General features: G+C 31.6%; 1 protein-coding gene and 1 pseudogene across 2 annotated transcripts in view; both read right to left on the reverse strand.

The window, feature by feature from the left end:
• The window catches only part of KLHL1 (kelch like family member 1), a 273,787-nt gene that overhangs the window by 204,442 nt on the left and 44,713 nt on the right, over nt 1-24,632 (reverse strand). The window lies entirely within an intron of this gene.
• Nucleotides 22,593-22,711, reverse strand: LOC112481432 (annotated as a pseudogene).

Here is a 24,632-nt window from a genome sequence, read left to right on the forward strand (position 1 = left end):
CTCTGGTCAAGCAAGCAACAAGGCCTTGTTTAGGGTGACCTAAGGGGCAGGAAAAGCATCTACTTGAAGATGCCAATGTAAATAGAGAAAAGATTAGGCTAATGTCACTGTCTCCAGAAAAGAGTAAGAAAATCAATACAAACAAAGCCATTTCAAAATGGAGTAGGAGCTGTCATCCCAGAGGAGAGGCTTTGTACGTCTTTGCCCTTGAAACTTTAGAATGTTTGAACTGAGCAAAGTAACCTTTGGACTCTGCCAAACCGACACTGTATTCTAAATACCTATAAAGGTAACAGAACCAAACATCTTGACTTTCAGTACTGAAAATTAAGGATATTCGTCAGAATTAGCACCATTACGTATAGCCAAAGAATAATTCTGCTTATTACACCAGTAGAAATTCCTTCCTTCTACTCATATAATTGTTTCCCTTCCCTTTCTCATAAAACCCCTGCGCATTCACCCCATAATCATAACACTATTTGGATTTTTGCCTGAATCAGTGCTTCACAGAACGGTGCTTTTTTAAAAATCTCAAATAAATGCTGTTGACTCTCACCTTGGCTTTTTATATTTAGGTTTATTAATAAGAGTTACCATGATAAATGAGTTAAAAGGTAAGGAGTCTTATTTGCACTAAGAGTATTTATCGAAACCAATGAATGAGGTCAGGATCAGTGTCCCTGGATTACTTGCAAAGCCAATATGTGATATTCTTCAGGTTGGGTTAATTCAACAAACATTTATGAGTACTTAGGTTTCAGGACACTGGGCTAAATATCTAGTATATATTAACATAAACATATGTTTTTCACTTCTCATCCCTCCTATTTAAGACACAACATGGTGTGACATTATTATTATTTATTCACATAAAAATTTCCTACCATTCAATTAATCAATTATTATTTATTGAAATTATATTAAAATATCTTGTGATGACAACAGAACATATATTCTCAGAGCTTATGGTGTAGAGAGAGCAAACAGATACTAAAGAAATAAAAATTGTGGTATTGGGAGTGGGATATGAGCTAAAGAATAAAAGAGAGTGGAGGAGAATACAGAATGTCTGAGGAAAGGGATGTCACTATTTTAATATCAGATATTTTACTGATAATATTCACTTAATGACTAAATGTGTTTTTTTGGTTAAGAATGATTTCATCTTTGACTATAACAGAAAAATATTCCTTAATTATTTAAATTCCTCAATAAAATATTTCCTGAGCACAAGTTATAAAATAAATATTTTAAATTTATAAGAAGAATTCACTGGCTTAGTTAATATGGTATTAAAACAAACCTTTTAAATCATATTTTGTAAGTATCTTTCATATTTGAAGAAAATTTATGAGGACCAAATGAAAAACTGTTGACATGAATAAGGATTAATTTTAAGTACATTATAGGAAATAATTTTTGGCAGTTATTCCTAAAGCAGCTTTGATTTCATGGCTATTATAAATTTTATTTTCAATCATTTAATAGGCATAAATATTCCTTCAGCATTACATATTATCATCTTCAAGATGTCCTTTTTTTATTATTATACCTTAAATGGAATTTTAACCTGGATAAATAAGAATTCATTTATGCACTAGTATTCTTCAAGGTTAAACATTAAATCAAATTAAATAAATTACATCCACACATAATAACTTTCTAAATGACTCCTCCCCCCTCACTTTTGTGAATCATAAAGATTTATGGGTCTCCACTGAATTCTTCTATTGAAATTCTGTGGAAAAGTAATGATGATTATGGACAATTTCCAATCTTAAATGTAATTTTAGTTGTGCAACTGAAAACGTCCATAAAACCATCTGCCATGAAGTATTAGGACAAATACACTGCTTACATTAAAATTTAGAAGAACTGAATAATATTTGCTATAACAATATGAAATTTGAGTGTCAGCTTTAACATAATTTATACCATAATTAAATGAGATAATTAAACATTTGGAAACCCATATATTCTTAATAGACATCTGTTATAATAGAGTCTCTTGGAAACAACAAACACATGGTACATAATGCCATAATGCCTTAAGGATTCAGAGTAACCTTCAAGAAAATGGTGAGCCTTGAATTATGGCTCAAAAGATGTGCAATTGTGTAATGTGGACACCGAGAGGAAAGATTCAATTGATGTTAACCCTGAGAAGGAATTTAGTTGCTGAAATAAACTCCCCATGGTCAGCTGAGGAACCAAATTTTAATAAGAGCTTAGTGGCCATTTACTGACAGGGGCTTTTCATGTACCTGGGATACCTGGAAGAACATCGGACTGACCTCTCAGCTTCCCGCACCATGCCCTGCCTGTTTACACTATCTGAGTCAACTATTATACGGAGTTCCTGGTTTCATCTTTTGACCTATGGACAAAGACCTTTGGGACTAAGTTCTGACCCATCCAATCAGAACTGCTCCACAATGACCAATCACATAATGCTGCATAATGCTGACCAATCAGGACTGCTCGGTTTGAACTAGTCATACCTGTCCAAAGTACACATTTGATAACTCATTTACATGAAATGGACCTAACTGGAAACTTGGCTGGGAATTTTTGCTGTAAAAGGTGGCCTCCCTTTTGTCTCTGTGGAACACAATTTAAGTTGCTACCTGAATCTTACAGGTTGCAGCTCCTTTTGTGTATATACATGCTTTTTATCCTTTATTGGAGCCTAAAATTAATTTTGGTTTACAGTATGATAGGAATGGGGAGAGGGGTTATTTCATGTAGAGAAATACCCATAAGCAAGGATAGGGAAGTATTAATACCATGAACTTAAGAAGGAGAAATTGTAATTAATTTGGCATATAGGAAGGAAACAGTGGTAAGTTCTGAGAGATCATGAAAAAGTTTTGCTTGCCTCTATAGTTACTCTATGGATGAACTAGAGCCACTGAAGTATAAGGAAGCAAAATTTGCTACCCCAAAATGTGTCTTTCTGGAATAAAAATTATTTTATTTTAAAAAACAAAAAACTCAAGGAAGAATATTTGACTGTCGCCCAAACTGCCTTAAAGAATTTAGCATAGAGGGCTGGTTGCAGGAAGAACCATCACCAGAGATAACTACAGTATACTCTGAACTAGGTGTGGTAGACTGGGAGGAACCTAATAAGGCCCATTTGATCAAAAGTGAATCAGTGTCTCTAGATGGCCCAGAAAACATTTGTTTACTAAACACTAACTCTTTTCATCTCTCTGTGTATATACTCTATTTCCCTTTGAAGTCCCAGATTCCTTCCTCCTTCTATTTAGTCCAGAATGACATATATACTACATTATGCTTTAATGTCTTTGGAATTCTTCATGTTTATGTAAATTACCAGTGCATACATATTAAATTTGACTTTCTCCCATTAATCTGTCCTATGTTATTTTAATTACTCAACAAGCCATAAGAATTACGAAAGGAAGAGAGACAATTTCCCCCCTCTCACATAAGGATATAATGTGCCCTCAACCTTTATTTTAAAACCATCCTAAGTATCTGAGGGCCAGATGAGGAGGAGTAGAATCTGAGTCCTGGATCTGTTGCAGTGTGTTCCTCTCAGCACTGTTGGAGCCCAGGAGCCACAGATATGACACATTTGGAGAAAACAGAGACTGTAAAATCCTGTTTTTGTTTTCAGCATATTTTGTACCTAACTTTGACTCTTGTTTTACTTTTTCATTCACATTCTGTTGCTCCACTTCTATGGGTCTACTTCGTATTCTCAATATATTGATATAAATGATAGCATGTTAACATTTTATTTTGCTTAATTATTTTAGATCTTTCTTTTTCAAATTTAAGAATCAAGGATTGCTTTTTAGCAATTATTTGAGTAAAACAATATATATCAAGTGCTTATATTTGAATAAATTAATATCTTTACTGGCAACATTAAAATTGCATGACATTGTATGCGTAGACATTTCCGATTCAATGAAGAGCATGAAATGAGTTCATTCTACTCAATATTTATTTTATTAAATAAAATTTTAAGTTCACCCTGTTGGTTTTTATTTAATAGATATTCTACAGGGCAATATTTTGGAAACTGAATGTATCATTTCTGTAACCATACAGCTGAGGGTGTTAATTATTTTCTCAGTGTCTCCCACATGAAGACCCATTTCCTTCATAGTGAGTGTCAGGATAAACTTTGGGAATTTATAATGGGAACTCATAGTGGGAACTCAAAATGCTTAAATGTCTGCTTTCAACCATTATATCACTTGTGTTTTAGGAGACCCTGACTGCTCAGGCTATCTACCAGTAAGTATTTCCTCTAAAATTACACATTTAATTTAAAGAAATAGAAAAATGATTGCTAGCTCCATGAAAGGTCCAATGTGCTTAAATATTTTAAAATTTAATCTATACTCAGTTTGTTTTTATTTTCAAGAGTTGGTGCTATCTACCAGTAAGTATTTCCTCTAAAATTACACATTTAATTTAAAGAAATAGAAAAATGATTGCTAGCTCCATGAAAGGTCCAATGTGCTTAAATATTTTAAAATTTAATCTATACTCAGTTTGTTTTTATTTTTAAATATACTTATAACAAAAGAAAAGTAATTATCAAATGTGATGGTTTAAATGACTACTTTCTCTACAAATATAATAAAGTTGACAAGTAGTCAAATGTTGATATTTGTAATGTTACCAATTTTAACATAGTTTATTATACTAAAGGCTCATATTATAATATTCTGCAATAATTTATATTTCTTATTAATTAGAAGAAAAATAAGAAATCTTAACAAAAAAGTTTAATGAATAATAATACATTATTTCCTTGAAAGGTTTGTTAGAGAAAAGATATGTTTTATAATCATAAAATCTAGGACTTAAATGATTGCAGAAAATTTATATTTTCTTCATTAGAATATGAACAATCATAAGTTGTTTCCAAGTTAATCTTACATATGCACAAATTCCTCTTCATTTTATTTTTTATATCAAAACATAACCAGATCGATATTTTGAATCCAATAATTTCTCAGATTTCATAGGTATCAAGGGAAATGCTGCTGGTAATTTAATCTAAAAGTAATATGAGAATCTATCAAAAACACATTATGACACTAATCAGAAATAGAAAAAATATATTTGACACTTGTCATATTGCAATAAATCAAGCATGTGTATATGATTTTGAAAATTATCTACATCTAAGATTCACAATAAAATTATAGAAGTTAGACTTCATTATAAGTTTCTTCCAATAATTTTATTCTGCTCAAAAAATAAGTTTTTTGAGAAATCATTCACACATAGAAGCACATAATCTATTTAAGTATATATTGATATACCCATTTTTAAGTGAATCTTACATTTTGAGTTCCTGATACATGTATCTATATATACATATGGAAATATTTACTTTAAAAACAGTGTAGCGCTAGAATAGATAACGATGGAACTTGAGTTGTATTTTTGGATGATATAAAGGGAAATGCCAAAAATGGGCATTTGCATTTTTTATAATTCATCTAGGGGTGTGGAGATGGGATCTGCCCTACCTTATAATTCACCTTTTGAAGCTTTATTGATGGTCCATTAAATATCAAAGAATATCAACTTGCCTAATACTTCCTCACTTTACACAATGAAATAATTTTAAAAACTAAATATTCAGAAACCATAACCATTCATTAAAACACAGAACAAGAAAATAAATCTGAACACGGACACAGAAGTACCCACTCATTATGAGGATTTGGGGAGCATGGAGACCATTGATTTGTTGTATAAAATTTATTTTTCTGTTACTATATATAGTACAACATTTTATTTGCTCAGTCAGCTACTTTTTAGATACTATAATAATGTATTTCCAGCCTTGAAAAAGGTTAGCTATACTCTGAACAAGTGGCAATTGAAATAATAAGCTGAATAACCGAAAAGAAACTATAAGAGATAAAAAATAAAATTTTAGTAAAACAAGTATGGCATTCCACTCAGAGTGTATGCTCAAGTACTGAGCAGGAGGAGTTGGAAGGTATAAACATCCTGGTCCCTTAGGTGGTCCCTATTCCACATGCTTTTCTCTCAGTGAGAGGATATTTCACAAAGGGTAATTTTACAAACTAAGATCCATGTGTTTTTGTGCCACCTGACTCCTAACTATAGATTAGGTAACAAACTGAGTGTGGAACAAAAACAGCCACCACCACAACAAAAGCTAAATTTCCTTTGTTGAAGGGAAATCAGACTTTTTTTGGAGGATTTTAGAAATAGTAAAGAAAATGAAAAAAAATAGAATTTTTCCAAAGGTACTTGCTGAGAGAATGTGTAACTGGATTAGATATGAAGTGTGAGAGGATGAGGCGGGGAAAAAAATAAAAAGGATTATTGAAAGGTTTTTGACCTTAGCAACTTGGAGAATAATTTTGACCCATACTGAGATAGGAAAATGACAGAAGAAACTATAATAAACAAGAATTCAGTGCCAGTATACACCTAAGTGGCAATGTCAGTTAGGCTACTTGAAATACATTCTTGAATTCTGGGGTAAGCTGAGAATTTGAGTAATAAATTCAGGTAACATATTTTTTATTGATAGCATTTAAAAACATGCCACTGGGTCAGATCACATAGATAGTGATTGCAGGTAGCAAAGGTAAAGCGGCCTAGAAGAAAGTCCTGAGGAGAACCAGCAGATGAAGCTAAGAACTTGCTAGTGAGAAAAAACAAACAAAATGTCTAGAGATATTGGTATATCAAAGGGCCAAGTAAAGAATGTATGAAGAGATAAAGTGCTTTAAATGCTTTCTATAGATCTATTAAGATAACCATAGAATCTGGCAATATATTGGATTGTATGCATTAAACAAACAAACAAAAGAATCTCCTTCAGGCAAATTCCCAGTGGTGAGTTCCAGTCAAACTTTTCTTGTTATTCTCTCCATCATTTTCTGTCGCTGACTTCCCAGAGATATTTTCATTGACCAATTTTTTTTTTTTAAAGTAATATCAAATGGAAAAAGCTAGTTTCTCAAATATTTCTAAATTATTTTTATGTTGCCTTTTTAAATGCTTAGCATCACCAAAATGTTTATTTTATTAAGTTATAGTCTTTTCAGCAATTGTTTACTAGTCCGAGTGTCAAAAGATATTCCACTCTAATCCTTTCACTGGCTCATCTGGGCTCCAAAATGTAAAAACAAGCAAGCAAACAACAACAAGAAAACAATCTTCATAATGGAATTGCAAAGTTTGCACAGCACTGCAAAGCAGACCTCACAAAAGAAAATGAAGATTTACAGATCATTTTTGCTTGGCCTGCCGGAAATTCAAAATTAAACATAGAAATAAACCGAATTGTAGACCTGGTAATACCACTACTTTCTAGTCTTTTAAAATAGTTTATCGACCAAAATATTTTAAAATATGGCTGTACCATATTTCTCTTTATTTTTTCTTAAAAGCTACTTTCTAGTCTTTTAAAATAGTTTTTTGACCAAAATATTTTAAAATTCACTTTGCAAATATATAGATTCTTCACTTTTTATTAATTTCCTATGTTCTAAAAGTTATTTCCTTTCCAAGAAGTCAGGATATTTGGTACTTTGCAAATATATAGATTCTTCACTTTTTTATTAATTTCCTATGTTCTAGAAGTTATTTCCTTTCCAAGAAGTCAGGATATTTGGTTTTGCTCTAGTCTCCAGCTAAAATATATAGCACATGAATATGAGATCAACAAGTTTTCTCATCTTAAGGTCATTTCTATTTTTCTCAAATTCAGTGTCTTCTTTGAAGAAAATGGGGAGGAATAACTAGAAAATAAAGCTTATTTGTGTTTCTATCACTCTGTACTGATGAGTTAATTGAATGCTTAGTGTATAATTATACCAAAAGACTTTCGGAGAAAGAAAAAAATGTAGCATATTACACAAATTAAAAAATAAAAAGGAGAGAAGTATTTCCCCAGGTTTTTCTTTTACAAAGAAATTTCAAATAAACAAACCAGTTTTGGTTGCATTGCTTGTATGTTTATTTTAGGCTCTCATTTTCTACATAGATATCATTTTCTATATGCATTTAACCCAAAAACTAGCTAGACTATAGATTAAAAATAAAAGTTAATTTTGTACAAATCTTGTAAGATGAAGGTGTTTGGAGTTCCAAATAATTTATCTTTTTTGTTCAACTAATATAAATACTATTTTGGATGCCACTTACATGAAGTGAAAGCACAGATGATTTGTAAAAACTCTTGTCTATTGACAGTCAAATATTTTTCTTGGCTTTGCATATGACATATTTCAATGATAGCATCGAACTAGGCAATATACTTTGAAATCATGCTTTTCTTTGTTTTCGATTAACAGATAAAAAATTATTGATTAATTATTATCTTGGCTGTACCATATTTCTCTTTATTTTTCTTAAAATATTTGGTCCATAACTAAATCTGGATAATGATGATGAAAAAAAAGAGGGCAGAACTACCACTGTCACCTAAAACCCTAAGTTGTGCCTGACACGGCACTACTAAGGCACTCTTACATATCCCGCTTTCATTTATTTTGGACCTAATGCAAAGCTTACTTGTTTATTAAATATCACCTTGATCAATACAGTCTGCCAGCATTCTTTTGGATGGTGCCATAAAATTTTGCAGTATTTTCCAGCTTGTAATCACACAAGTTTGATTAGTGTGATTTCTAACTTTTGGCAAATTAACAGATAAAATTATTAAATAATCAAACCCAAGGAAAGAACAGCGGAGAATTTTCTACCATTCTATTCTTCAACAGCTTTTTTTAAATAAAATGGTTCGACTAATAACAAATATTCTTTCATATGCACAAATTGTTTTACTTTATCTGCTTCGAAAAATCAAATGCTTTCCTGAAATAAAGATATACTCTCTATCACATTTATTTGATTGTCCATATTAATCCAGCAAATCATGAATAACAATCACTGATTTCTCCTCTATGGTTCATAAAAATCTTAAAATTCATTAATCCATTTTTTTCATCATTAATATCCGGCTCAGTGGACTATAGTCTGAAAACTCCTATTTTTCCTCTTTTGGAAGGAGCTCATTTGCTTTCCTATAGCCTTGAGTTCTTTCCTTATTGTTGATATTCTTCAAAAAGTATAGAGAATCATTCGTATGCTTAGCATTTTAGTATAATACATATAGACAAGATACTAAATTTATTCTGAGTAGATGTTTACACTCTTTGTTCCCTTGCTGACATTTTATTTGCCTTAGCCAGTACCTTCTCTGCCCTTTCCATTTTGAAGAGCATCTCTTTTGACAGAGAAGAAGAGAGTAATTGAGGAGTTAGGTTTTCTCTATTAGTCATTGATGTTGGCTACTGGTTCCAAGAGATGGATCAATTTCTATCTTGAGAGTTTTGCTGTGAATGTCACTGGTCTGAGACTATTTTTACAGATACAGATCAGATGGATAATGTTGTCACAATATTTCTAGGACCAGATAGATAATAATGTTACAATATTTCTAAATAAGAAAATCCAGTTAGGAAAGATCAGGCTTAGGATTTATCTTTTTCTTTTCAAAATACTTATTACTCTATTCAGGCAATTTAAAATTTTGTTGCTTCTTATTATTCAAGTTGTCCATAGCATTCTCCAAAGGCTGTTTATATTTTTCCAAATGTAGAGAGAAAATATTTGTTCTCAATAATTACGTTATTAAATACTGTGAAATCCTTATGAATTTATTAATAATGGGTCCAGAACTATATTTTTAAAATTCTGTTACACTTGATAATTTCATAAGTAGTCCTGTTTTCCAAAAAACTTAAATGACTATGAGGGCTTCTATATGTTGTTTTATTTCATATTTAATTGTTCTATTTTGCATAATTCCCCACAGTTTATCTTTTGTCATTTAGGAACAAAAAATTTGCTTCAGTTTAGCTTTTGTCTTCTTTCCCATCAGTTTATATTTTATTACTTTTAACTTTTATTGCTCTCGGTTAATTTTCTTTTAGCTATCTTAACCTTCTAATTTCTTTACTTTCTCTACTGGAGTCTTGAAGTTCTATTTTCCTGTCTCTTTCACTCTCCATTTTATTAACATATTGATAGATTTCAACTTTAATTTATTAACACAAATTTAATTTTTTGGGGTTCTTAAGGCATAGTTTGCCAAAAGAACATTCTCCTGCCTGTGAACTCCAGGAAGTCATTTAAGGAGACTTGTCTGGTGATTTTTGGATGGAGAGAAGGAGGCTTGAGAATGCTATTTGAGTGGTAGTACATATTATTAAACTTGTGAATGTGCTAAAAATTCACACAGCTTTTTTAAAAAAACCTCTATACTATATTTTTTTAATATTTTGGACCTATATACATACACACACATATATATATATATATATCAATTTATAACTGCCTTTTTATTCTTTTCAAATATTTGTAGGCAAATTCTTGCATATTGTTTATAATTTTCTTCCATGAAGAACTTTAAATACTGAAATAAAACATTGAAAAATTAGGAAATGAAAACCAAGTACACCAAATTCTGGTGCTCTATTAATTTGGAAGGACATAAAGAGAAATTCACATTATGAAAGATAAATATAAATAGTCAAAAACATCAAAAATCAAAGCATCGCTTCAAAGTACAACACCAAAAGCAAATCTAGACTTTAACATAAGACTTTCAAAATATTTCTGACAAAATTTGAGAAAAGGAAATGGTAGAACCCCCCAGCAAATGCCCATTGTGATTACGGATTATGTTCTTGCTCTGTTTGACTGTAGAGGAGTTTTTCATGTTCTTTTAATTAGTCAGGACAATTGCAAAAGCTTCAGTCTCCCACCACAGGCTTCTTTCCTTGGAGAAAGGGCCAGATGCTAGTGTAACAGTATTGGAGTATTTCTACCTTAATTGCATCAGACTGGAAGTTACCTCATTAATTTGAAGCATTGCTCTGTGTTTGATAGCCTGAACTGTTTTTCGGTTTCTAATATTTTGTCATGTTTTGTTTCTGAGTTGGTGCACTAAATGAGTGATACTACTTAGAGATGCCTGATAGAAATTCAGTATCATATTCTCATTTTAACTATTATAAAACATTTGAAAGCTGTTAAAACACAACTTTGTAGGATGTGTTACGCTTGTTCTGGTAGAGTAGAAGATTTTATTACAGATGCCTAGGATACAGTTTGAGCTATAATATAGAACAAATTCCAGCCCATAAAGTATAGGCTTCTACTTGTGGTAAAATTCAGATTTAATAAAGCAAACCATTTTATCACTATCTGTTACAGACTAGCAGTGTAAAGCAGTGATTTTAGATGAGTTCAATGAATATACCCTACAGTTTATAATTGCTAAAAAACACACACAATTCTTTGCATAATAGGTTGCAACCTATTATAAGAAGTGCTGGGACATATGCTCCACAAAATAGAATACTAGTATAAAGTATTGATACAGAATATAAAATAATAAAATGTGTCTATTTTTCAGATGCTTATGTGTATTAATGCATTTAAATGAGAAAAACAACATTTTTTTTCTGAAGAATTGAGACAAAAAGTGAGGTGAAATAAATATGATATTTTTAATGTTGATATTAATTTTTATTTAAATAATTGGATATAATCCAGTCTCAAAATAATCAAAATTAATAATAAACTGAGAAAAAAAGGAGAATGAATACTGAAGCTAAAATGAGTGCACAAGTTTATCAAAAATCAATCATATTATGAGGCTATAAAATTTATTGTTTTTTGTTTGAAGAATGTCAGAATACTTTGGTGCAGTCTATAATAAAAATTCCAATAGCACTTATCAGATGATAAAAAGTGAAGGGGAAAAAGCATAGAAATATTATATTTTGAGTGTGAAAGCTAAGAAAATCATTACTGAGTCTGTCAAATTGAAAACTAGTGAAAAAAGATTAGAAAGTGCAAAATAAAGTCTGGGTGTTTTTCATACCTCTCACTCTATCATCCATGCGTATATAATGAGAATCTCCAAGATTCAAGTTGTTAGTCCAACTGCTATGAGACCTTTATATAATATCAATGTGTTTAAAGCATTGCGCAGTCTTATAAATGTAGCATATGAATGATGATAGAGATAACGTCAGTTGTGTAAGTAAGAATTTTCACTGAGATTCTGGAGCCGAAATATAGGAGAGCTAAAGCAAATGAACAATCAAAGCACATTTGCTTTGTGGGAAAAAATATACCAGTAAACATGATATGTTAGTTCATTTTCCCCTTTAATTAGAATAGGTTTCTAGATGTATGTATTGTTATTTCACAATATTTTAAACAATTTTAAAACAACACAGTATTTCAACACATACATTATTACTTATGAAAAAATTAGGCAAACAAAAAATTATAACAAAACTTTAAAGTAATTTATACTTAGAAGTGACTCACAAACATTAGAATTCATCATTGAATTAGAAGCAATGGGATATATATATATACACATACACACACTATATATATATCATATGTATTATAGAGTTGAAATATAATATTATCATAACATATTTAAATATATTTTTATTCTTTCAAAAAAATTTTTAAATACATTGCATCATTTCACTTTTATGTTATTCCTGTGTGGTAGACCCTTAAATTTTAAATACTTCTCTTTTAGAGATAAAGAAAACTAAGGTACAGAAAGATTAAATTATTTCTTGCACATTTTGATGAAAATATCAGTTTCAGAATTCAAAACCTTTCTAAGAAAATGCAGTGACATTTGTTTAAAAAAGAACACTCTTAAAAGTTCAGTTCAGAACTGATCTTGCTCTGTTCTCTAAAGGTGCTAAACCATCGTACCCCAGAAAAATCGTCTATAATCCTCTGAAGTTAACTTAGCTATCGATAACGACACAGACACATATACTAACTACTGTGACTACAAAATCCTAATAGAAAAGCCAAGGAAACAGAATTGAACGTCTGGTTATAAATAATAAACAAAACACAGAACATTATAAAGGGCTCAAGTGTAATGTTGTGGCTGAATCTCAGGGTGCTGTTTTGGGAAGGAGAAGGGATAATTGTAATAATAAGGGGTGAGGATGAAATCATAAAGTGATTTATCTGCAAATAAAAAAAGTAAAAATGTATCTTGAAAGTTGTAAATGAATGATTTAAGGGGAGCTAAAATACCAATTAATCCCAATAAAGCATCTATTCCAGACAGGTTTTGTATACATGAACCAAGTTTTTAAAACAACCTCATGATATAGGTAGTATGACTATCCCCATTTTATAAATTCAGAAGTTGAGAAATGGGAGATAAAGTAAATTGTCCAATGTTACCTAACTAAGCCAAGAATTGAACCCAGACAGTTGGAATTTCTGCCCCCTTACCCGCCATGTCCCCTGTTCTTCAAGGCTAATTAGATCACTGTGGTAGAAATATGAACCAAAAGTCATGAGGACCTCATCTAAGGTGAAATCCATGAGGATCAATGCCTGATTTTAGAGAGTAATGAAGAGAGATAATTTTCAAATGATTTTGAAGTTTAGAGCTTAGATGACTTGTGAGACGACTGTGCCATTCAGAGAGACGTTAAGCAAGGTAAAGGATCAGATTGGAGAAATATATTTAGTTCGGTTGGTGAATTGGGGAGTTAGATGTTTGTGTAGGTAACCTAGATGGAGAAAAGGGCCTGAACATTTAGAGAGAGGTCTGGATAGGAATAAAAGGTACTTGAGACTCAGTAGTATATAGTTAGGAGTTGAAACTAACAGAATGAGGTCACTTCAGGATAGTTTGTAAAGGGAGAAAAATAGGACTTTAGGGCCACTAATATTAAAAGGATGAGAAAGCATTACAGTTACAAAGACAGAAGAGAAACAGATAAGATCAGTACCACTAAAACAAACAGATGACAGCATTTCAAAAATAATGGACATATCTTTATATCTAGGGAAAGTTATTTTAGAGTTTTGAGATAGAAGAAACAAGGAATTTAAAAGTCCATATAAGAGAACTAGTAAGAAAGGAATGTGTTGAAAATCCTAAAGGAAAAACTGGAGTGGGGCTGGGGAGAGGACCTAAAAAGAAGAGATGACAACCAGAAGCCAGAGGAGGGAGAATCAGCATCACAACTGAGGAAGCCATTCCCAGTTAAAGAAGACCCCATCAGATTGGTGTATTTACTACAACTGATCAACTTCCATTGACAACACATCAGTATCACCCAAAGTCTATTGTTGACATTAGTTTTCACTATTCATTTTGTCATTCTATGGATTTGGAGAAATGTATAATGACATATATCCATCATTACAGTAATACAGAGATTAGTGTCACTGACCTAAAAATCCCCCGTGCTTCACTTATTCATCATTCTCTCTCTCAAACCCCTGGCAACCACTAATCTTGTTATTCTTCCCACGGATTTGCTTCTTCCAGAATGTCATATTGTTGGGATCATACAATATGTAACCTTTTCAGTTTGGTTCCTTTTTCTTAATACTACTCATTTAAGGTTCATCCATGTCTTTTCATAGTTTGATAGCTCATTTCTTTTTAACACTGAATGATATTCCGCTCTGGATGTACCACATCTCATTCACCTTGGTTGGTTCCAAGTTTTGGCGATTATAAATTAAGCTGCTATAAGATCACCGTGCAGGTTTTTCAGTGGACATACATTTTGAAGTTCTTTAGGTAAATACCAATGAATACAATTGCTGGAACATATGGTAAGAGTATGTTTAATTTTATAAAAATAATGCCAAACTGTCTTCCAAAGCGGCTATATCATTTTGTATTCTTATCAACAACAAATCAGACTTCCTGTTGCTCCATATCCTCAGCAGCACTGGTGCTGTCAGTGTTCGGATTTTTGCCATCCTATTAAGTGTATAGTAATATCACATTATTGTTTTCATATGCATATCTCTGATGACATATGATGGAGAGAATCTTTTCATGTGCTTATTTGCTATCTGCATGTTTTCTCTGGTGCGGTGTCTACTAAGGTCTTTGGCTTTTTTTTTTTTTTTTAATTGGGTTGTTTGTTTTCTTATTGAGTTTTAAAAGTTCTTTTGTATATTTTGGATAATTATTTTTCATCAGATACATCATTTGTAAATATTTTCTCTCAGTCTGTGCCCTGTCTTTTCACTCTCTTGACAGTGTCTTTAGCAGAATAGAAATGTTTAATTTTAAGAAAATCCAGTTTATCAATTCTTTCTTTCATGGATCATGCCTTTGGTGCTGTATTTAAAAAGTAATCACCAGTTCTCAGGTTACCTAGATTTTCTGCTCTTTTCTTCTAGGAGTTTTATTGTATTGTATTCTAGATTTAGGTTTGTAATGCATTTTTAGTTAATTTCTGTGACGGTGTAAAGTGTGTCTTGATTTATTTTTGACATGTGAATGTCTAGTTGTTCCAACATCATTTGTTGAAAAGATTATCTTTGTTCATTGTATTACCTTTGCTCCTTTCTCAAAGATCAGTTGACTATTTATCTAGGTTTATTTCTGGCTTTCTATTATGTTTCATCGATCTGATTCCTATATATTTTTTGTCATATCACCTTTGTGACTAGCGACACCTGCTTATTGGGTAGGAGTCAAAACAGAGTTTTATATTCAGAACACATCAAAATATTCTATATCATTTTCTTTATTGTGCTCTAAATAATATTTAGGTTAAGAAAAATAATTTATCCATGATAAAATATGGTATAAAGCAGGCATATTATGAAAAAAATTATATAAAGAATAACAATTTCAGTTATTATTTAGATTTATCCTAAAATCACTATTTACATGATTTTAAATCTAATACAGGTAAAGACTATAAGCGAAAATCCTTGATTTTTTATGCATGCAAATTAGTGGACTAGACAGTAGGTTAGATGAATTTAGCGAAACATAGAGCTAGTCATTTTATATGCTACCATCTGAAATGGACAGATGTGAAGTTATTCTCCAAGCATATGTTGAAGCTTAAGCCTTTTTATGCCTCAATTTCATGCTTTCTTTGATGTATAGTTTATAAAGCAAGCAATCTGTCAACCAGTAACTGTATTAAGAGTTCTCATAAGATAAAATTTACACTGAGTAAAACTAAGTCTCAAAGCCCAGAACTGCATCGTGGTTTATTTATGTTGAAGTTTGATTATATTTTCCGTATGGATAATACATCTATGTCCTCTTAAAGGCTTCCTCCGTTTCAAGAGTGTTCTTCAGTGTCTTTTGTTCACATACCTTTGTTTACTATGCCTTTAGAATGTTGTGTGTATATATATACATATGTATGTATATATACATGTTGTAAATATTTATATACATAAATAAATACATATATCTTCCTTCACACTTCTTTGAGGGGATATATATAACATTTTCACTAACTTTTTATTTAGAAAATGTTCAAACTTATCAAGCCTATGAAACCTATTAAAAAGTTGAAAAATACTATAGTCATTATCTTTCACCAGATTCATTATTAAAATTTATTCCCATGTGCGATCGCTCTAAACTCTCCGTGACCCTATGCTTGTGCGTTCCCGCCCCAACGACACACTCACGTGCTAGTTATTTCCTGAAACACTCGGTCATATACTGAGGACATAACATTTCATTCTGAAATACTTTAGGAAAATTTCTTAAGAATAAAGACATTCTGTAATGTAAACTCAACATCATTTTCACCACCTAGAAGATGAACAATAATTTTGTTACATCATCTCAGTTTATATTCACATTTTCCTACTTGTTCTAAATATCTTTTATTCTGTTATTATCTTTTAAATCTAGGATATAATCAAGATTACAGATTACATTTGTTTGTTGTATCTACTTGGACCCCTTTTACCTAGAGCCACTTTATCCTCCAAACTTTCCTTCTCTGTTTTTTTCAGGACATCAATTTTATTGAATTTTATTACAGGACAATTCTCTGTAGAAAAATCTCACAATACGACTTTGATATTTTTTTCTCATAATGTTGTCTAACTTGTTTCTGTACCCTTTATATTGCCAATACATGGAAATTCAGATCGAAAAGGTAAACATTTATGGCGACTCTAGGTAACACCTTATCTCAATCAAATGCCACAATGTGTTGAGATATCCCTTCTCTCTTATACTAAGTTTGATAACCTGCTTAGGGAGTGATTACCAGATACTTTCGTTATAAAAGTACATAATTTTCCTTTGGAATTAGGCTCCTCACACATTTTTATTTTCATGTCAAAAATGTTTATCATGAGTTTAATTAGTTGCAAAGCATTTTAGTTGCTCAGCATTAGTTGCTTGATAGCATTTTGGATATCGTGATATGCTTTATAATGTTTAATTTTAAGTTTAGATTTGACTGGCCATAGGGTACCAACATTAAATATTATTTCTATGTGTCTGTGAGGTGTTTCTAAGTGAGGTTAACATTTGAATCTGTGGACTCAGTTAAGTAACTTGGCCTTTCCAATGTAAATAAGCACGATCTTTTTCCTGCCTCACTGCTGAGCTGGTGCATCTCGTCATCCTCTCCTGCCAACAGACAAGGAATAACACAGTTAAAAAAAAAAAAAAAAAGAAAAAAGGAAACAACAGCCAAGATGGAGTCACTTTTGCTAAGCCACGTCTCCAAACCAAAACTTCATAACTAACCTAACTGCAGTTTCGGCCTCTCCCAGGAATAGAACTTTAAAACAATCAGTCTGGAATTTTCTGATCAAGACTAGTGAGGTAATTCACATGATAAAACCCAAGCCATTCCCTTGCCCCAAAAGAAAAAAAATCTGGCCTGAAAATAATACATTCTTTTCTTTTGCTAATAACTCTACTGCCAAACCCTCCTGCTTAATAAAAGCAACCGCTCTGAGCACCCTTCTAGTTGCTAGATGGGATGCTGCCTGCTTCATGAATCACTTGATAAAGCCAAAAAGACCTTCAAATTTACTCAGTTGAATTTTGTTCTTTAATAACGCCTTTGGCTCCTCTGGTTTTCAGGCTTTTGGACTTGAACTAAATTACATCCCCAGCTGCCCTGGGTTTACAAGCATGCTTATAAACATGGGATTCTCAGTCTCCGTAATCACAGGGGCCACATCCTCAAATAAATGTGCATATGTCATTGGTTCTGTTTCTCTAGAGAACTCTGCCTAACAGAGGCTTTAAATGTATATTTTTTAAAAATCTCGTAGCAGCAAAATTAGCACATTTAATATATAGAAAATATCTCTCTTTCATTTGCTAAATGAAATTAGCAAATGGCCCAGCTTAATGAAACTTAATTTTAATTTTACAAGTGAGAATTTTTTTAATATGAAAAATCATGATAATTTATATTCCCATGACAACCATATCACTTCTGAATTGAATTCATAAGTAGACAGGGAGATGGAGAGTGAGGAAAAGGAAGAGATAGAAAGAAAAACAAGGAGGTTTGCCATGACTTTTTCACCAAGACGAAATAAATAATGTCTTTGCAGTTTTTCTCTTTTTCTACAGAAGCCCTTTGCTTTCCAAGGGTTCTTCCTCAACATAAATGTGTTCTAGAATTATCTCCTTTTTTAGCGTCCAGGTGTTTTTAACACCCAGTGTTCCATTAGAAGAATTTCATTGAAAGAAAGATTTCCTTTCCACTTTCTTTTTTTTCTTTTCTTTCTTCCTTTCTTCTTTTCTCTCTCTCTCTCCCTCTCTCTTTCTTTAACTTAGGAGAATGATAATTGTGAAAGGGAGTTGGAAAGAAGAATTCGAACAGGACAGATGCAGTATTATAAGGGTCAAATTTAGAAAGAGGTGCTTATGAAAGTTCAGGATCTTCAAATTGATTTCCTTAAATATGGTCCAACCCTTTTAGCTCTTGAAGAGTCTTCTTGTGCCCATAAAGGTATGTATACTCCAATGTAAAAGCCTCTGGTCTAAAAGACAATCACAAGGATAATAACAGCTATTAGTCTGTTATTTCCTCATATTGGCTAGTCTCTTCAGATATATTATTTATAAACTGCGTAACACTCCCACGAAGGGAGTATTAGATTTCTAACGTAGAATTTGAGATTTGAATACATGTAAATTTCATGTGACCCTGCAGGAATCTAACCAGTTCAGGTGATTCCAAAGCCTCCATACCTCCACTATTCAAAGCTGCCACTCATATAAATTATAGCTGAGACCTTTTGATCAGTTTTACAAAATGAGGCCCAAAATGTTATACAATGGTAAATGAGAATCTTTCATAGATATTTTAAATATAATCGGTGTGTACGATATGCTAATGAGGATCAAGACCTCTACTTATTCAAAGTACAGATTGTGACACTAGTGGTTATATTTTTTATTGTGAAGTAGAATTATTTATGGATCAATATAAATGCTTAGATTGATACTTCATTTATTTATCTTTAAGAATTCTGATACATGCTATGTAATGGAGTTTAGTATTCTTTTATTTCTTATTTATACTCTTACTACTGAACAAAACATCTGAACAAAAACATAAATGAAATATTTAAGTAGTTTTAGGGTAATTGATTATGTACTTTGAGATAGTTTCCCTCCTCAAATCTGTACAAATATGTATAAGTTAAGAAAAGGTAAACTGGAAAGATAGCATTTGAATTCAGATCATAACCCCGATTTGTAAACATATAACCATCCCAAACTGTTTTTATAAATTTAACTTTTTCTAATTTAAAAGCATTTGGGAGTGCTTAAAATGCCTTACCTATGTAAATTTTCTCTGATCATCTTTATACCATCCATAGATTTCCCAGTCTGCTAAAATAACAGAGACAGAACACTCTCAGTGGAAGTTCTAAAACTAATAAAGTGGAAGTCCCAAAAGCACTGACTCAGATGAAACAGTTTGAAGGTTCAGGAAGGTCAGAGCAAGCCATGTCTCTTCATGCTGACCTTCCTCTTGAAGGCATCCAAAATGCCTTGCTCACTGCAGGAACATCCTGAAGTCAAAGACAAAGAGGATATCCTTTTGGCTGCTAGTTTTTTGTTGTTGTTGTTGTTTTTAAATATATATATATATATTTAATATATATATTAAAAAGGCTCCTTTGATAAAGTATAACAGGATCCATAATAAATAAACAATCTAGATAAATGAATATTTGATAGGACCAAAAGAAGTTGCATGTAGAAATTTTAGTCACAAATCACTATTTCAATATGCTGTAGGAGAGAAATGTATAACTGAAATGAACAAATGAATAAAAAATTCTAGATGATGTGAAATTAATGGAATTGTATAGATTGTTTTTAAACATGACTGCTTGAACAGTAAACACAATAGCACCGCATATATTTAAATTAGAAAAAATAAGACATTTATTAGATATTCAGTTTTAAGGTTTCAGAAATACAGTATAATTTTACAGAGTTCTAAATTATATGTATGTATTGGCTTTATTCACGTATTACATATAAAGAAATATTGAATTTAGAGTTAGTGTATTTGGATTATTATCCTACTATTGCCACTAGATGACTATGATATTGAACAAGTCAGTTAGATAATTTGGGTTCCTGTGTCCCCTTGAGTAAAAATAATACAATACATATTTATAAGGCAACTAATAAAGGTCAAGAACTGTGTAATTGCCAGAAGTTTAAAGGTGATTGAGGAAGAGTTGCTATCATTTAAGAACTTAGAAGTATGTGTATATTATGTACATGTGTGGGGGCATGCATTGGAGGGAGAGAAGAAGACAGCATTTGAGGTATACATTGAAGGATGAATTATTTTTTTAAAAAAGGGAAGCAAAGTACATAAAAAAGAGATGGAGGAATGAGAACATAGAGTTGTTGAAAAATCAATATTTTAAAATGTGCGATTCCCTTCAATTTTACGCTTAAAAGAGTTGTAAGTAGCAAGTCATTGAGTTCATGCTTTTGGTCTTGCATGTATCAGGTACTTTATAATGTCAATAAACGCAGTAGTTTAAGTGATTATAATGAAGGAATATTCAGGAATTATAATACTGAATATAAAAGATTCGATGGAGCAAGAAAACCACATAGTATAGGATATTCGTTTATATTTTTAAAAGACTAATATAGTATTTTAACTGTTTTTAAATATATAACAGTTTTAAATGGTAGAAAAATAGTATTATTGGTCATTGACAAAGTTTATATTCCTGAATACTTATCTGGAAAATTAGGAAGGCACAGAGACACAGTGACCCACTTGGGTGGAAAAAAAGAAAACTGAGGAGAACGTTAGGAACATAAATTCCTTTTAGAATCAGTTCAAAGTAAATGTTGCTTTGTTCCCTCTTTCTGGCTCCCAACGAAGCCCACATTTCTTCAGGACAGAACTTTATAGTCACTAAACCAAGAAAAGTTATGAATACAAATATAAGTCCTCTGTTGTAGACAGTCTGAAGTGATTGCATTCCATAAAGCATGTATGAAGGGGGAAATACACCAAAAGGCAATATTGCAATTCTGCCATGACAGTTACGACCCTCTCAAATGCCCTTTAATGTCACCTAAGAGAACATTTTCAAAGCGTACAATATAAAAAGCCTGCATGTTGTTAGTTAGCTTTATCACTACAACAGCTGACTCATGATAACCCAAAATATTTAGGATTGGTTTTGGAGCCAGGTGGTGGACCGTGAAGAATATGTTTTTAGAGATTAAACTAATAATGGCAATGTTATATAGTGGAAAAAACTTTTGGTAAACCTACTGTCCAAGAATATTTGAGAGGAAGAACATATACTTAATGTGTTAGGGCTCTAGTCAAAGAAATTCTTAGAAGACAATTACTAGATGAAATTGTGGTTTATTATCAACATTAGATAAAGTAATACAAGAGGTAGGTGAGATCAGAAAAACAAATCATCTACTTTAAAGAAGTGAAAGGGAAAGGAAAGAATCCAGAAATTCCAAGACTTGGAGGGGTACTCAATGAAACATCGCCTATCTTTTACCAGTGAAAGATAAAATTCAGATACACTTTAAGCCATAAGACATTTGTTAAATTTTTTTATTGGATTAATGGCCCCAGTAAATTCTTTTAACTGGACAAAATTACCCAATGAAAGGGGTCAAGGTTGAGGTGCATGTACAACTGATAATCGCAAAGCACTTGTAATTGAGTTTATATATAGAGAGAGGTAGGTCTTCAAAAGAATTGCTGGGTGAGGGAAAAAAAGTATATTTATGAAAGCAACTGAGATTTGAGGATATCAGTTATTCGAAATTTCAGGCAAAGTTAATTTATATATATGAGGTGAAGGTGCCTAGGAAAAACATTATCTCTTTCTATATCCCTTAGGCATGGTTTAAGACGCTATTAAAGAAGAAATGAAATCTAACAAAGTGGTTTCCAAATATCAGATATGACAGGTTGCAGTCCTGTGCACTATTTTCAAATTGATCTTAGGCGATCAATCAGGATACTGAGCTAGATATAAACTGTCTGCACCAAGTAGCAATCTACCTAACCACAGCCCACTTTCTGCCAGAGAGAAAAGCATAAAAGGCTATTTGATTGGAAGCTGTAGTTTTCCTTTCCTTTTTTTTTTCTTCTTTTTTTTTTTAAGCAAGGCAACCTTTAGTTAACCTCACTGATTGCAAGGACCTTGTCAGCTTACAATCCCTTAGTTTTTAATTATTTTGCCTACAGCACTTGGTCTTCATAGGTGGTCTCCCATCCAAGTACTAACTAGGCCCAACCCCGCTTAGCTTCCGAGATCAGACGGGATCTAGCTTATTCAGGGTGGCATGGCTGTAACTGGAAGCTGTAGTTTTCCAAGTTGTTCTAATAGCATACTATATTACAAAAAAGATTTTGTGCTACACGATGCAAAATATAAAGATAAATAAAAATACGAATGTTTTTCTGACTCTAGATAGGGTTGATAAAACATAAACAAGACAACTGTAAGAAGCAAAAGAGTAAGTGAAACAAGAAGAGTCAAAAGTATCATAAGGTTTAAGAGGACAGAAAGATAGAGTGTAGAGAAGAAAGAGGACAAGATTTAGAATATGAAATACTTGGGCTCGATTATACAATTAACATATATAGGCTTGGGTAAATCAATTTAACCCATGTGAATTTCAATATCATAATCTATAAACTGTGGCTATAAATGCCTAGAGCTTTATTATAAACATTTAAATATGTCATATCTTTAGTACTAAGCAAAGAACCTAGCACACTAATAGATGCTATGATTATGGAGTGACACAATGGAGCAGGAAGGTAAAAAAGGGTTTGATAGGAGAAAGTTATAATTGCCATAATGATTTGCAAAATATCCAAGATTCCCAAAGCCTAAAAACTTGGGAAGGATAGGTGATTCTGTCATTACCACAAGAGAGAAGATTTTAAATTAATGTGCTTAAATATCAACCAGTAGATTCTGATAATATTTTATTACATCTTATTTCAAAAAGAAACTTGGCATAAAACAAAAAGACAGAACTATTCAAGGAAATAAGTATAGTGGATTCCAATTCATGAGAGTAAAATGGGTATGATGCTATATAGAGTTTATATGTTTCTCTGCCAAACAAACTTATATAAAATTGTCCTGTGAAATTTTAGTATCTTATTCTTATATATTACTTTAGTAAAAAAAAAAAAAAATCTTAAACTTCCATGACCATTAAGTAGTTGAATGTGTTCTCTATTTTAAAAATGTATAGTTTTCAAAAATTCTTCAGAAGATTAAATGAATATGAACTAATTGTTAAAAATTGCTTTTGTGCATGGGGATATGCATCAAATATGTGTATAAAAATATTTATATATGTTGATTTTAACACAAAATAACAACTAAAATATATCACTATTCAAATATAATAATTGAAATTTTAGATATTTCAGGTAGCTAGCATTCTTTTTATGATCATTAAATACTATGAGCACTTTTCAATTTCCTTAAATGTCATTTGTAGTTCCTAGTTTTTCAGCGTAGATATTACCTTTGAAATTCAATGAGATTGCCTACTGAACTCTTAGCACTTAATCTAAATTTATAAATATAATTTTATAAGCTGAGATGTATCAAAATGTATACTTGCTATATTTTAATTATATTTATTTTTCCTCAAATATTTTTCTTCTGAGCTATTTGCTTCTATTTTTTGGATTCCTATTCTATTTTTTGTATTTCATTGACCTGTGTTAGAAGAAAAGGGTTTTACTCTTCTTCATCTAAATAAGTGATGAGAGAGAAGCCCTGTGTGGTGTTTTCTTTCAGCCACTCTTAAATCCCATAATAAAGTCTGCTCATAAGCCTCTAATAAATGTTGTTTGATGAAAATCCGACCACTAAACCTTAGTACTTACTAAATATCAAATCCTCAGGTATACTCTTTTTTTACTCAGATGTATCCTAGCATAACCTCGAGAATCATAGCCTTCCCTAAATTAGAGGCAAAAACTAACAGTGCTTCAGCTATTTAAGTATTAAGAATCACCTCAAGTGCTTTAATAATATATGCAGCCTTGTTTTTAAAAATTTTCTAGAACTTACGTATCATTAATCTTTAAATAATGCATAATTTTACTGTCCTGTTTTGCCTCTGAATATACATGAATTCTAAATAAGTTATCGTTAGTAGCTTATTGAATATTTGAGCAAATGCTTTACTACAAATCTTTCACATATAAGAGAATAAAGAATTTTGAATATAGACAATAATTTAC

This window comes from Pteropus alecto, unplaced genomic scaffold, assembly GCF_000325575.1.
Source record: "Pteropus alecto unplaced genomic scaffold, ASM32557v1 scaffold72, whole genome shotgun sequence".
In the NCBI taxonomy this organism is placed as follows: Eukaryota; Metazoa; Chordata; class Mammalia; order Chiroptera; family Pteropodidae; genus Pteropus; species Pteropus alecto.